The sequence below is a fragment of the Hemiscyllium ocellatum genome, chromosome 19 (genome assembly GCF_020745735.1).
Source record: "Hemiscyllium ocellatum isolate sHemOce1 chromosome 19, sHemOce1.pat.X.cur, whole genome shotgun sequence".
Lineage (NCBI taxonomy): Eukaryota > Metazoa > Chordata > Chondrichthyes > Orectolobiformes > Hemiscylliidae > Hemiscyllium > Hemiscyllium ocellatum.
In genome coordinates this window covers 48978606-48991167 of record NC_083419.1, presented here as the reverse complement: position 1 = coordinate 48991167, position 12562 = coordinate 48978606, and positions in this window count along the sequence as shown.

The following is a 12562-nucleotide window of genomic DNA, read 5'->3' as shown; positions in this document are numbered from 1 at the left end:
GAAGAAGGGCACTATGGAAGACTCAAGCAGAGAGCCAACTTGGGCAGAGGTCTGAAATAGTAAGGATGTGGTAACAATATTGGAGCTGTACTACAGGCCTCCCAACAGTGAATGTGAGATAGTGGTACAAATGTGTAAGGGGAAAGTGAGGACTGCAGATGCTGGAGATCAGAGCTGAAAATGTGTTGCTGGAAAAGCGCAGCAGGTCAGGCAGCATCCAAGGAGCAGGAGAATCGACGTTTCTGGCATAAGCCCTTCTTCAGGAATGAGGACGGTGTGCTAAGCAGGCTAAGATAAAAGGTAGGGTGGAGGGACTTGGGGGAGGGGCATTGGAAATGCGATAGCTGTAAGGAGGTTAAGGTGAGGGTGAAAGGCCGGAGAGGGGGTGGGGGCGGAGAGGTCGGGAAGAAGATTGCAGGTCAAGAAGGCGGTGCTGAGTCCAAGGGTTGGGACTGAGATAAGGTGGGGGGAGGGGAAATGAAGAAGCTGGAGAAATCTGCATTCATACCTTGTGATTGGAGGGTTCCTAGGTGGAAGATGAGGCGCTCTTCCTTCAGGCGTCGTGCGGCCAAGGTCTGGTGATGGAGGAGGCCAAGGATCTGCATGTCCTTGGCAGAGTGGGAGGGGGAGTTAAAGTATTCAGCCACGGGGCGGCTGAGGTGGTTGGTGCGGGTGTCCCAGAGGTGTTCTCTGAAACGTTTCGCAAGTAGGCAGCTTGTCTCCCCAATATAGAGGAGGCCACATCGGGTGCAGCAGATGCAGTAAATGATGTGTGTGGAGGTGCAGGTGAATTTGTGATGGATATGGAAGGATCCTTTGGGGCCTTGGAGGAAGGGAAGGGGGAGGTGTGGGCGCAAGTTTTGCATTTCTTGCGGTTGCAGGGGAAAAGTGCCGGGAGTGGAGGTTGGGTTGGTGGGGGGTGTGGATCTGACGAGGGAATCGCGGAGGGAGTGGTCTTTCCAGAACGCTGATAGGGGAGGGGAAGGAAATATATTCTTGGCGGTCGGGTCTGTTTGGAGGTGGCGGAAATGACGAAGGATGATATGATGTATCTGGAGATTGATGGGGTTCTGTCCTGGTGGCAATTGGAAGTGCGGGGTTCAAGGGCGGAGGAGCGGGAAATGGAGAAGATGAAGTGGAGAGCATCGTCAACCACATCCGAGGGGAAATTACGGTCTTTGAAGGAGGAGGCCATTTGGGTTGTTCAGTAGTGGAATTGGTCCTCCTGGGAGCAGATGCAGCGGAGGCAAAGGAATTGGGAATATGGGATGGCGTTTTTACAGGGGGCAGGGTGGGAAGAGGTGTAATCTAGGTAGCTGTGGGAGTTGGTCGATTTATAGTAAGTGTCCGTGTTGAGTCGGTCGCCTGAGATAGAAATGGAGAGGTTTAGGAAGGGGAGGGAGGAGTCTGAAATGGTCCAGGTAAATTTGAGGTCGGGGTGGAAAGTGTTAGTAAAGTGAATGAACTGTTCAACCTCCTCATGGGAGCACGAGGTAGCGCCAATACAGTCATCGATGTAGCGGAGAAAAAGGTGGGGGTTGGTGCCAGTGTATCTGAGGAAGATGGACTATTCCACTTGTCCGACAAAGAGGCAGGCATAGCTAGGGCCCATGCGGGTGCCCATGGCACCACTGTGGAACAGTCCATTTTCCGCAGCTACAATGGCACCACCCCCCACCTTTTCCTCCGCTACACCGCAATTTCCACCTTCCTCCCAACGCCCCTCCCCCAAGTCCCTCCTCCCTACCTTTTATCTTAGCCTACTTGGCACACCTTCCTCATTCCTGAAGAAGGGCTTATGCCCGAAACATCAATTCCCCTGCTCCTTGGATGCTGCCTGACCTGCTGCATTTTTCCAGCAACACATTTTTCAGTACAAATGTGTAAGCAGATCATGGAAACATGTTGGAGCAACAGGGTGGTGGTGATAGGAGATTTTGATTTTCCCAACATTGACTGGGGTTCGCTTAGTATTAGTGGTCTCGATGGAACAGAATTTGTAAGGGGCATCCAGGAGGATTTTCTAGAGCAGTATGTAAATAGTTCAACTCAGGAAGGGGCCATATTGGACCTAGTGTTGGGATATGAGCCCAGCCAGGTGGTTGATATTTCAGTAGGGGATTACTTTGGGAATAGTGATCATGGTTCCCTAAGTTTTAGAATACTCAAGGACAAAGACGTGAGTGGTCCTACAGGAAGAGTGCTAAATTGGGGAAGGCCAACTATACCAACATTCGGCAAGAGCTAGCGAATGTAGATTGGGAGCAGCTGTTTGAAGGAAAATCCACATTTGATATGTGGGCGGCTTTTAAAGAGAGGTTAATTAGATTCAGAGAGGTATGTTACTGTGAAAATGAGGGATCGAAATGGGAATGATGGATGACAGGTGAAATTGTGAGACTAGCTAAGAGGAAAAAGGATGCATACATGAAGTCTAGACTACTGAAGACAGACAAAGCTTTGGAAGAATATCAGGAATGTGAGACCAATCTGAAATGAGGTATTAAGAGAGCTAAAAGGGGTCATGAGATATCTTTAGCAAACAGTCTTAAGGAAAATCCCAAAACCCTTTTTTCACATATAAGGAGCAAGTGGGTAACCAGAGAAAGGCAAAGGAACAAAGTTATGCATGGAGTCAGAGAAAATGGGTGAGATTCTTAATGAGTACTTTGCATCGGTATTTACCGAGGAGAGGGACATGACAGATGTTAAGGTTAGGGATAGATATTTGAGTACTCTAGGTCAAGTCTGCATAAGAAGGGAGGAAGTATTGTGTATTCTAAAAGGCATTTAAGGTGGACAAGTCCCCAGGTTACTGAGGGAAACGAGAGAGGAAACAGCTGGGGCTTTAACAGATATCTTTGCAGCATCCTTGAACATGGGTGAGGTCTTGGAGGACTGGAGAATTGCTAATGTTGTCCCCTTGTTTAAGAAGGGTAGCAGCAATACTCCAGGTAATTACAGACCAGTGAGCCTTATATCAGTGGTAAGGAAGCTGCTGGAGAAGATACTGAGGGAGAGGGTATATTTGCATTTGGAAGAAAATGGGCTCAACAGTAATGGGCTGCATGGTTTTATGTGGGGAAAGTCATGTCTTACAAACCTGATAGAATTCTTTGAGAAGGTGACAAAGTTGATTGATGGAGGAAGGGCTGTAGATGTCATATACATAGATTTTAGTAAGGTGTTTGATAAGGTTCCCCATGGTAGGCTGATAGAAAAGGTGATGTTGCATGGGATCCAGGGTGTTTTGCTAGATGAACAGAGAACTGGCTGGGCAACAGGAGACAGAGTAGCAGTGGAAGGGAGCTTCTCAAAATGAAGACCTGTGACCAGTGGTGTTCCACAGGGATCTGTGCTGGGACCACTGTTGTTTGTGAATATATATATATAATGATTTGGAAGGAGGTATCGGTTGCCTGATTAGCAAATTTGCAGATGACACCAAGAAAGGTGGAGTAGCAGATAGTGAAGGGGACTGTCAGAGAATACAGCAGAATATAGATAGGTTGGAGAGTTGAGCAGAGAAATGGCAGATGGAGTTCAATCTGGGCAAATGTGAGGTGATGCATTTTGGAAGATCCAATTCAAGAGTGACTGAGACAGTAAATGGAAAAGTCCTGGGGAAAATTGATGTACAGAGAGGTCTGGGTGTTCAGGTCCATTGTTCCCTGAAGGTGGCAATGCAGGTCAGTAAAGTGGTCAAGGTGGCATATGGCATGCATTCCTTCTTTGGACGGGATATTGAGTACAAGTATTGGCAGGTCATGTTACAGGTGTATAGGACTTTGGTTTGGCTGCATTTGGAATACTGCATACAGTTCTGGTCATCACATTACTAAAAGGATGTGGATGCTTTGGAGAAGGTGAAGAGGAGGTTCACCAGAATGTTGCCTGGTATGGAGATGCGAGTCAGGAAGAGAGGTTGAAAAGATTAGGATTATTTTCATTTGAAAGACAGAGGTTGAGGGGGGATCTGATGGAGGTCTACAAAATCATGAGGGGTATAGACAGGTTGGATAGTAAGTAGCTTTTTCCCCCCAAGAGTACAGAAGTCAATTACTAGGGGTCATGAGTTCAAAGTGAGTGAGCAAAGGTTTAGGGGAGATGTGCGTGGAAAGTTCTTTATGCAGAAGGTGGTGGTGACCTAGAATGTGTTGCCAGTGGAGGTGGTAGAGGCGGGAACGATAGCATCATTTCAGATGCATCTAGACAGCTACATTAATAGACAGGGAGTTGAGGGAAAATAGGCGACAGTTTTAGATGGAGGATCTGGATTGGCGCAGGCTTGGAGGGCTGAAGAGGATGTTCCTGTGCTGTTGTTTTCTTTGTTCTTCTGTTTTTGTTTCTAATTTATAGCATTCTTGGTTCTTTCAGTTTTTATTTAGTACACAGCAGCACTGCTTTGATATTGCTGGCCAATATCACATTGGTACTACCTAGCAGGTTCCTCTCTCCCAAATATTGCCTCTGGCATTACGTCATTCAGCAGAATATCTAGTCTTGATTCATTGTTGTTGCTGTATTTCCAGTCAGTTTTGCTTTCTCTCAAGTTGGTTTTCATGAAAAGAGATCCCAACTTCCTGCAACATCCTCAGGAAAAACCTGCTGCACCTTAGATTCCTAATTTCTCCAATCACATCTGACAAGGTGTTCCTGTGCTTAAGCCATGTTATTCAAATTTCTTTGCCAACAGATTGGCTTGGTACTTGTAGAATGAATGAGGTGTAGCCATTAACTATATAAGAAATAATTTGGCCCAATCATAGAATAGATCCCATGAGGTTTTCTTTTAAACCTCATACATTTAATGACCTGAATTAAACAAGTTAATAACAGTGTCAAATTTTGAGAGAAAAATGTTCCATTCTTATCAAATGTCCATTCCCATTAATATCCATATTATGCTCTTGTGGATAACAGAATCATGATATAGTCTGGATGATGAAATCTAATGTGAGGTTTGGTTCCAAGGCTTCAAATCTAACAAGGGATTACCATAAAGCTTTAGAGAGAACACAGAATGTCATTCTTGAAGGGTATCAAGGAAGCTTCAAAGGGAAGAACTTCAAAAAAGAGAAATGCATTGCAAATTGAACAGCAAACTCCTGTGAAATTTCTCAAACTGTAAACATGGTAGACTAGAGACATTTTTTAAAACTCTCTTTCAAGAATGCAAGAATAGGGATAAAATCCAATTTAATCATGGATGGTGTACGAGTGAAAGTGTTTGGTGTGAGGGTTACATATAAGAAAATCCTTATTTATCCCTATGCTGCAGGCAAAAAGAAAGGAAATAGTACGCTTTCTTCTGGGAGATGGAAAGCAAGCAAAACTGAAGGAAAGAAAACAGGAAAAAGACCATTTAGAGCAATTGGTTATAGGCTGTTTACTCTAGCTCAAAAATATAGAACTCGGGGCATAGACTGAGGATAAATAGTCAATCATTTAAAACAGATGAAGAATTTCTTCACTGAGGGTTAAGAACGTTTGGAATTATTTTTAGCACAGCAGGGTATGGATGCTTAATCACTGAGTAAATTTTAAGGTTGAGATAGATAGATATTTTCTGTATTCTAAGCAATCAAGACCAATGGTTATTGGGCAGGAAAGTAAAAATCTGATCAGGGATCAGCCACAATCTTATTGAATGGCAGAGCAGGCCTACTCCTTTTCCTATTTCTTACATTCTTAGAGCATTGTTCACAACCTCCACAATATCCTAAAATAATTTATAGCCAATGAAATAATTTGAAATGTGCAACTGACCCTTAAGTACTTTAGGAAATGCACCAGCCAATTTACAGGCAGCAAGCTCCCACAAACAGCAGTGGCAATAATCAGAAATCTTATTTTCTTAACAGTAAAGTAAATTGAGAGATCAATATTGGCCAGGATAATGGGAATAAGTCCCCTGCTCTTTTCTGGAATCAATCCATAGGATCCTACAAGTCCACCTAACATTAGATAGGACTTGGTTTAGCATCTCATCTGATAAGTGGCACTGCTGACAGCATTTCCTTACTATACTAAAGAGTCAGCATTATCTTTCAGGATCAAGAGTCTGGGATAAGATTACTACTAAGCTTGTCAAAACTTAATGAACAGTAGTGGTATTAGAATTTTTGTTTTGGAATAACCATTCATGTAGCATAATGCAAAGGCAGTGGATAATAAATTAGCTGAATTGGAAACCATTACTTTACAGGGCAATCCTGACTATACTCTGAACAGAAATCTGAATGCAAACTGAAGAAGAATGAGAAATAAGCATATGTTGGAAGGATAAAAAAGGTAAGAAGGGAGATTAAGTTGTAGGAGAGATGTGGAGGGTGGATATACAAACAATCAATTTCAACGCACCTCAAATTTAAAAATGAATCATCCTTATAGGACTATATTTTACACCTGCAAATAGAAAAATAGAATTGTGAGAAACAAAGGAGGTCACCTTAGAACAGGGTTTATCAACCTGAAAATGAGCAGGCAAAAAATAATAGGGGAAATGAGAACATTCTGCCAGTCTTTACTAAAACAGATATTAGAGAGCCCTGTTGTGAAATGGTTGAGTGTTATAGACAATAATATAACTATACATGCTGAAGTGCTAGGGCCTGATGGGTTACATCCAAGGATGCTGAGGAAAGATGAAATTGCCAAAGACATTTACTGGAGGTGGGTTGATGAAACATCTTTCTACGTTTCAAAGTTTTGGCAATGTAATGTATTTTGCACTGATTTGAAAATTTGTTTGGTTCAGGGAATAACAGATGTGGATTTTAAATGTAGGTGATGATTCAATTTAGATGCAAGGGCACCACGAACAAAGCAAATTACTTAGGATTTAGTACTTTGAATTATGAAGATTACAATTCAAGAAATCAAATTTTTTTTTGAAAAAGATGGAAAAGAAACATAATCCGGGAGTTTACATAAGCAATGTTGCAATAAACAAGTTGTTTAACTGAGTTCCTAGCACCCTTGCTGACTAAACGGGTAAATATACCGCTTAGTATGTCATTTATGACTGTGCCAGCAAAGTTCCAAACTCAATTGGTGGCCTGTGATAAATTTACTTTGTTGGGGCAGTAATAATATTAATCCAGTAGATCTTGGTTGGGGAGGCGGCAGATATTCAACATGATTTGTATTTCTTCCCTTATTCTGTGATTGGGTATCAAGTGCAGATAGATCCAGCATGGCTCTGATACCTCGCTGTGTCTCGCCTTAGGACAGGTCTCAGGGAGGTTGTGGGGCAGAGGGCTGGTACAGTTTATCAGGCTCATTACTCCTTACTGCTAGCCACAAAGTCTGTTGTAAAATAAATCTGATAAGTTTTAACTGCGACTATTTCACAGTTAAAATGATCAAGAATATATTCTATGTACACAAATTAAAGTCAGAGTCAATGAAAGAGAAGAGGATGGGGAGAGTGGGTGGGGGGAGAACAGGTGGAGGGGAATAATAGGGGAAAGAATAGGTATATTAGGACTCACTGCTTAGCATTTAATTAGACGATGCATGTGCTTTTATTGTACTACATGCCTGGTATTTCTACTGGAAGAGGTCCTGACAGCATGGCAAGTGCTATTTTTTCTTAAAAATAATTAGAGCTTAAAGTTAATTAGATAAAGGAGGTATGTTTAGGTCTGAGTTCTACTTCACTTTTGACAATTTTAGATTTTGTGTCTTACACTATCCTTAGACACTTGAATGCTAATTGTGGATGTGATACACAGTCAAAGAGGCAATCTCATTTATTTTTGGGGAATCAATTAAGTAATTGTTTTGATTTGTTTCCCTGCAGTCAATGGGATGATAAGGAGAGAGCCCTGCTTTTAACTGCAGGCCAATGCTGCCCTTGAGTTCCCAGCGAGATGAATCAGCTAACTTAATTGCATCATTTTCTATACATTTTTTAATGTTTCTTTCTTTCAGTGTTTCAATTTCTTTAATTTGGATGTCTAGTAAAGTTAAACATCTAAAATAAAAATCTTCAGGCACACTAAACACCTATACCACAGTTTAAAGAGTTTTGTATAGCATATCTTTCTTATATGTAATTAACAAACTACTCCAGATTTTGTTTGCAGACCCTTTACCCCAAATATAAAGTATTTGGCCAATAAGTGTTTTATTTGTTCATGAGATAGTTCCAAATCAGGTTTGTGGTAGTTTGGAGGTGAACTTGCAAGTGGTGGTGTTACCGTGGATCAGGTACCCTTGTCTTTCTAGAGGCAGATGTTAGGGTTTGGAAGGTGCTGTTAAAGAAGCCTTAGTGAGCTGCTGTAGGCATCTTGTAGATGATACTCTTGGCTGCCATTGTGTTGGTGGTGAAGGGAGTAAATGATATTTGTTATGAACAGAGGCAAATCAAGCAGAATGCATGGTGTCCAGCTTCTTGAATGTTTTTGGAGCTGCAACATCCAGGCAAGTGGAAAGTATTCCACCACATCCCTGACTTCATAGAATTATGGAATTATTATGGTGCAGAAGGGGGCCATTCAGACCATCATGCCTGCACTGGCTCCTCAAATGAATGTCATTACCTAGTGCCACCTACCCTTTTCCCCCACATCCTTCCATACTATTCTTATCTAATAATCATCTAATGCCTTCTTCAGTGCCTCAATTGAACCTGCCTCCACATTTCCAAGCAGGGTTTTCCATACCTAACTAAAGTCACCAAAGTTCTACCTGACCAAGCCATACTTGCACAATTTTCCACATAATTGGGTAGATGTCAGTTTCAGCTATACTGGAAACAACCTTGGTTAGAAGTATGGCTAGAGTTAGAGTCTGTCTTCAGAAGTATGGTTGTCAGGGTAGATGACCATAGCAATGTCCTGTGCTGTCTGTTGTTTCTTGATACTTTATCAAATGATTCAAATCAGCTGAAGACTGATTTGTGACACTAGGGACTACAATGGAAGCTCGGATGGCTCACCTACTCAGCAGTTCATGTTAAAGAGTAATGCAAATATTTCAGCCTTATTTTTTATACTGATATGCTGTCTCCCTCATTACTGAAAATCAGAAATTTTTTGGACTTTCTTCTCCTGCATTTTGTTTAATTGTTCAGCACCATTCATGACTGGATACGGCAGGACTGCAGAGTTTACTTCCAATTTGTCAGTTTTGGGATGCCATAATTCTCGATATTACATACAACTGCCACTGTTGGGCATACAAATATTCCTGTGTTGTTGCTTCACCAGGTTTTACTACAAGTTTAATTATGCCTGACGCTACTTCTGGAATATCCTCTTGCACTCTTCACTGAACCAGGACTGATCTCACATGTTGACAATAGTGACAGAGTGGGGTCTATGCTGAGCTATGAAGTTGCAGATTGTTGAACAATACTTTGCTACTGCTGACAGTCTATAGTACTTCATTGATGCCCAGTACTGAGTTGCCAAATCTATTTGAAATCTCTCATTGAGCATGGTGATGAAGGGAATCCACAATGTTAACAATGTTTCCAAATTACTATGTGCAATTATCAAGCAAAAGTGAGGACTGCAGATGCTGGAAAGCAGAGTCTAGGTTAGAGTAGTGCTGGAAAAGCACAACAGGTCAGGCAGCATCCGAGGAGTAGGAAAATTGATGTTTCAGGCAAAAGCCCTTCATCAGGACTCATTAAGTGCTAATGAAGGGCTTTTGCCCAATACATCAATTTTCCTACTCCTTGGATGCTGCCTGACCTACTGTACTTTTCCAGCACCACTCTAATCTAGACTATATGCAATTGTCACTTCCACTAATATTGTCATGAACAAATGCATCTGCAACAAGTAGATATTTCCCTCTTATTGGTTTTCTCACAATCTGCCACAGATCCAGTCTCCCATAATATGTCCTTTATGACTTGGCCAGTTCAGTAATGACATTATCAGGCCATTCTTGATGATGGACACAGATGTTCTCAACCAGAGTGTAATCAGTGGTCTTGTCACCTTCAGCGTTTCCTCCAAGTAATGTTCAATATGGAGGAGTATTGATTTATCAGCCAAGAGCAGGTTGGTAGATGGTATTTGGCATGAAATGTCCTTGTCCTTGCTTGGCCTAACGCCATGAGAATTCATGGGATCTAGAATCAATGTTGAGAACTCTTGGAGCAATTACCACCTGACTATATACCATTGTGCACAGCAGTGTCTGGGACTTAGTCATAATCGCAGAATCAATCAAACCTTACTTGGCTAGCCTGTGGGACAGAATTCCTAATTTTTAAACAATATGTCAGTAAATAGGATTTTGCAGGTTTGATATATCTGGGTTTGTCATTTTTACTTGCAGTGTGCTGTGTTGTTAATTAGTTTCATCCTTTTCTTTAGACCTTATAGCAGTTTTATACATTTGTTGTTTCTTAGTTTCATCCAAATTGACCCTACATCTCCATCCTTTGAACTATGCTACCTCACCTCCTTTTCTTGGGTATCTATCCTCCCTAAATGTAGAATATCCTTGGACATTCAGTTCCCAATCTTGGTTACCCTGTAGACACGTCTTTATAATGGTAATTAAATCACGACTATTTACCTCAGATCTTATGTTCAAATCAAAAACTTTGTAAATGCCCTGCATATTCAGATAGTGTCTCTAACTCAGAATTAAAATAGAGAATAATGTTAAAAAGGGGGTGGCGTCTGTTATTGCTTCGTCTGTTTTCTATTTTGCTTCCTATTCTTCTACTTGAACAGAAATTCTAAATGTTACAATCTGATAAAGCTAGTGAAGAACGAAGTAACCACAGAGAGTTCACTTGGTCTTTTGTTAACAACCTGTGCACCATCAAAAAGATCAAAGTTATGATATAGGCTAGTGATTAAGGGTGTTTATTTCAAGTTGAGGTTGGTTTGATAACTCACTAAATACCATTGCTAAACAACACCAGGATGTGTGGTGATACTGTGTGTGGTCACCACAGCAGCTAGTAATTACCACACCAAGTTGAAGGCCGTCCTTGATGGAGGTGGCAACACAATGCAACAAGTCTTCAATGTGAATGAGTTGAATGTTTTTTTTCCAAGAGAATGTTCAGAACATTTATTTTAACCAAACAGAAAACTGCAACAGGACTCAAGTTAGCAAAGTATCGGTTGTTGACTTTATTACTGGGTGCAAATACTGAAAATAGCTTCAACATTAAGCATCAGCTCATGAACCACTCACAAAATCCACAAGCAATAAAGGATTACAGCAGAGAACAACTTCCTGTAATCTGGAAATCAAATTAGAAACCTTGGGTGACAGTAAGTATGTTTCCGAGTGGTTTGTGGCACAGTTTTACCCAGCCATTCAGGAATATTGTACTAACTACTTGAGATTACTGCACAACTCATCAAGGCCTAACACTACCTACCTGTATACAATATCTAAAACATTAGTCAGGCAACTGACAACACTGTAAATGCAGAGAAGGTGAAACAGTTGACCATTATTAGTGTCTGGTGACATAACATCCCTAAAGCTGTTCACTGAGCAGCTTTGATGGGTTAACTGAATGTATACCAAACTACAGTGGCTATGATCAACAAAATTGGAACTCCTGAAGTGGACCAACAGAATGCTGTTGCTCTCCCATGGCAATGCATTATCCTAAGAAGAGCTGATGTAGCTTGAGCAGGAATGAGCTCTATCATAGGAAGTGAAGAAGGCATCACAAAACAAGAAACTAACATTGCAACATACCTCAGAAGCCTTCAAGGTCTTTGAAGTAGTACTGAAATTTTTCAAAAATAATTACTCTTTTAGAAAGAAGTTCAAATGCAAAACCATCTGGGGCAGCATGATGGCTCAATGGTGAGCACTGCTGCCTCACAGCACCAGGGTCCCAGATTAGATTCTAGCCTCAGGTGACTGTGGAGTTTGCACATACTCCCTGTGTCTACACCGGTTTCCACCCACAGTCCAAAGATGTACAGGTCAGGTGAATTGGCCATGCTAAATTGCTCATAATGTTTGGGGCATTAGTCAGAGGGAAATGGGTCTTGGCAGGTTACTCCTCAGAGGGACAGTGTGGACTGGTTGGGCCGAAGGGCCTATTTCCATACTGTAGGGAATCTAATCTAATCATAACCAGCTTGGTTATGAAGTAGCAAATAACATTTGCACCACACAAGTGTCAGGCAAAACCATCGCCGATAAGAGATGATATTCAATGCTGTTAACATCACAGACTTCCCCAGGATCAATATCCTGGGTGTTTCCATTGACCAGAAACTCAAATGAACCTATCACATAAACAGTGGCAGAACAGCTGGTCAGAGGCTAGGAATACTGTGGCAAGTATCTCACCTCTTGATTCCCCAAAACATGTCCACCACCTAGGTGGACAAGGGACAAGTCAGAAGTGTGATAGAATATGCCCCACCTATCTGGATGAGTGCAGCTCCAACAACACTCAAATAAATTGATACCATCTAGGACAAAGCAACTCACTTGACGGGCACCACATCCACAAGTATCGACTCCCTTCTCCACCAATACTTGGTAACAGTAAAGTATATTATCTCCAAGATGCACTGCTGAAATTCCCTAAAGATCCTTAGACAGC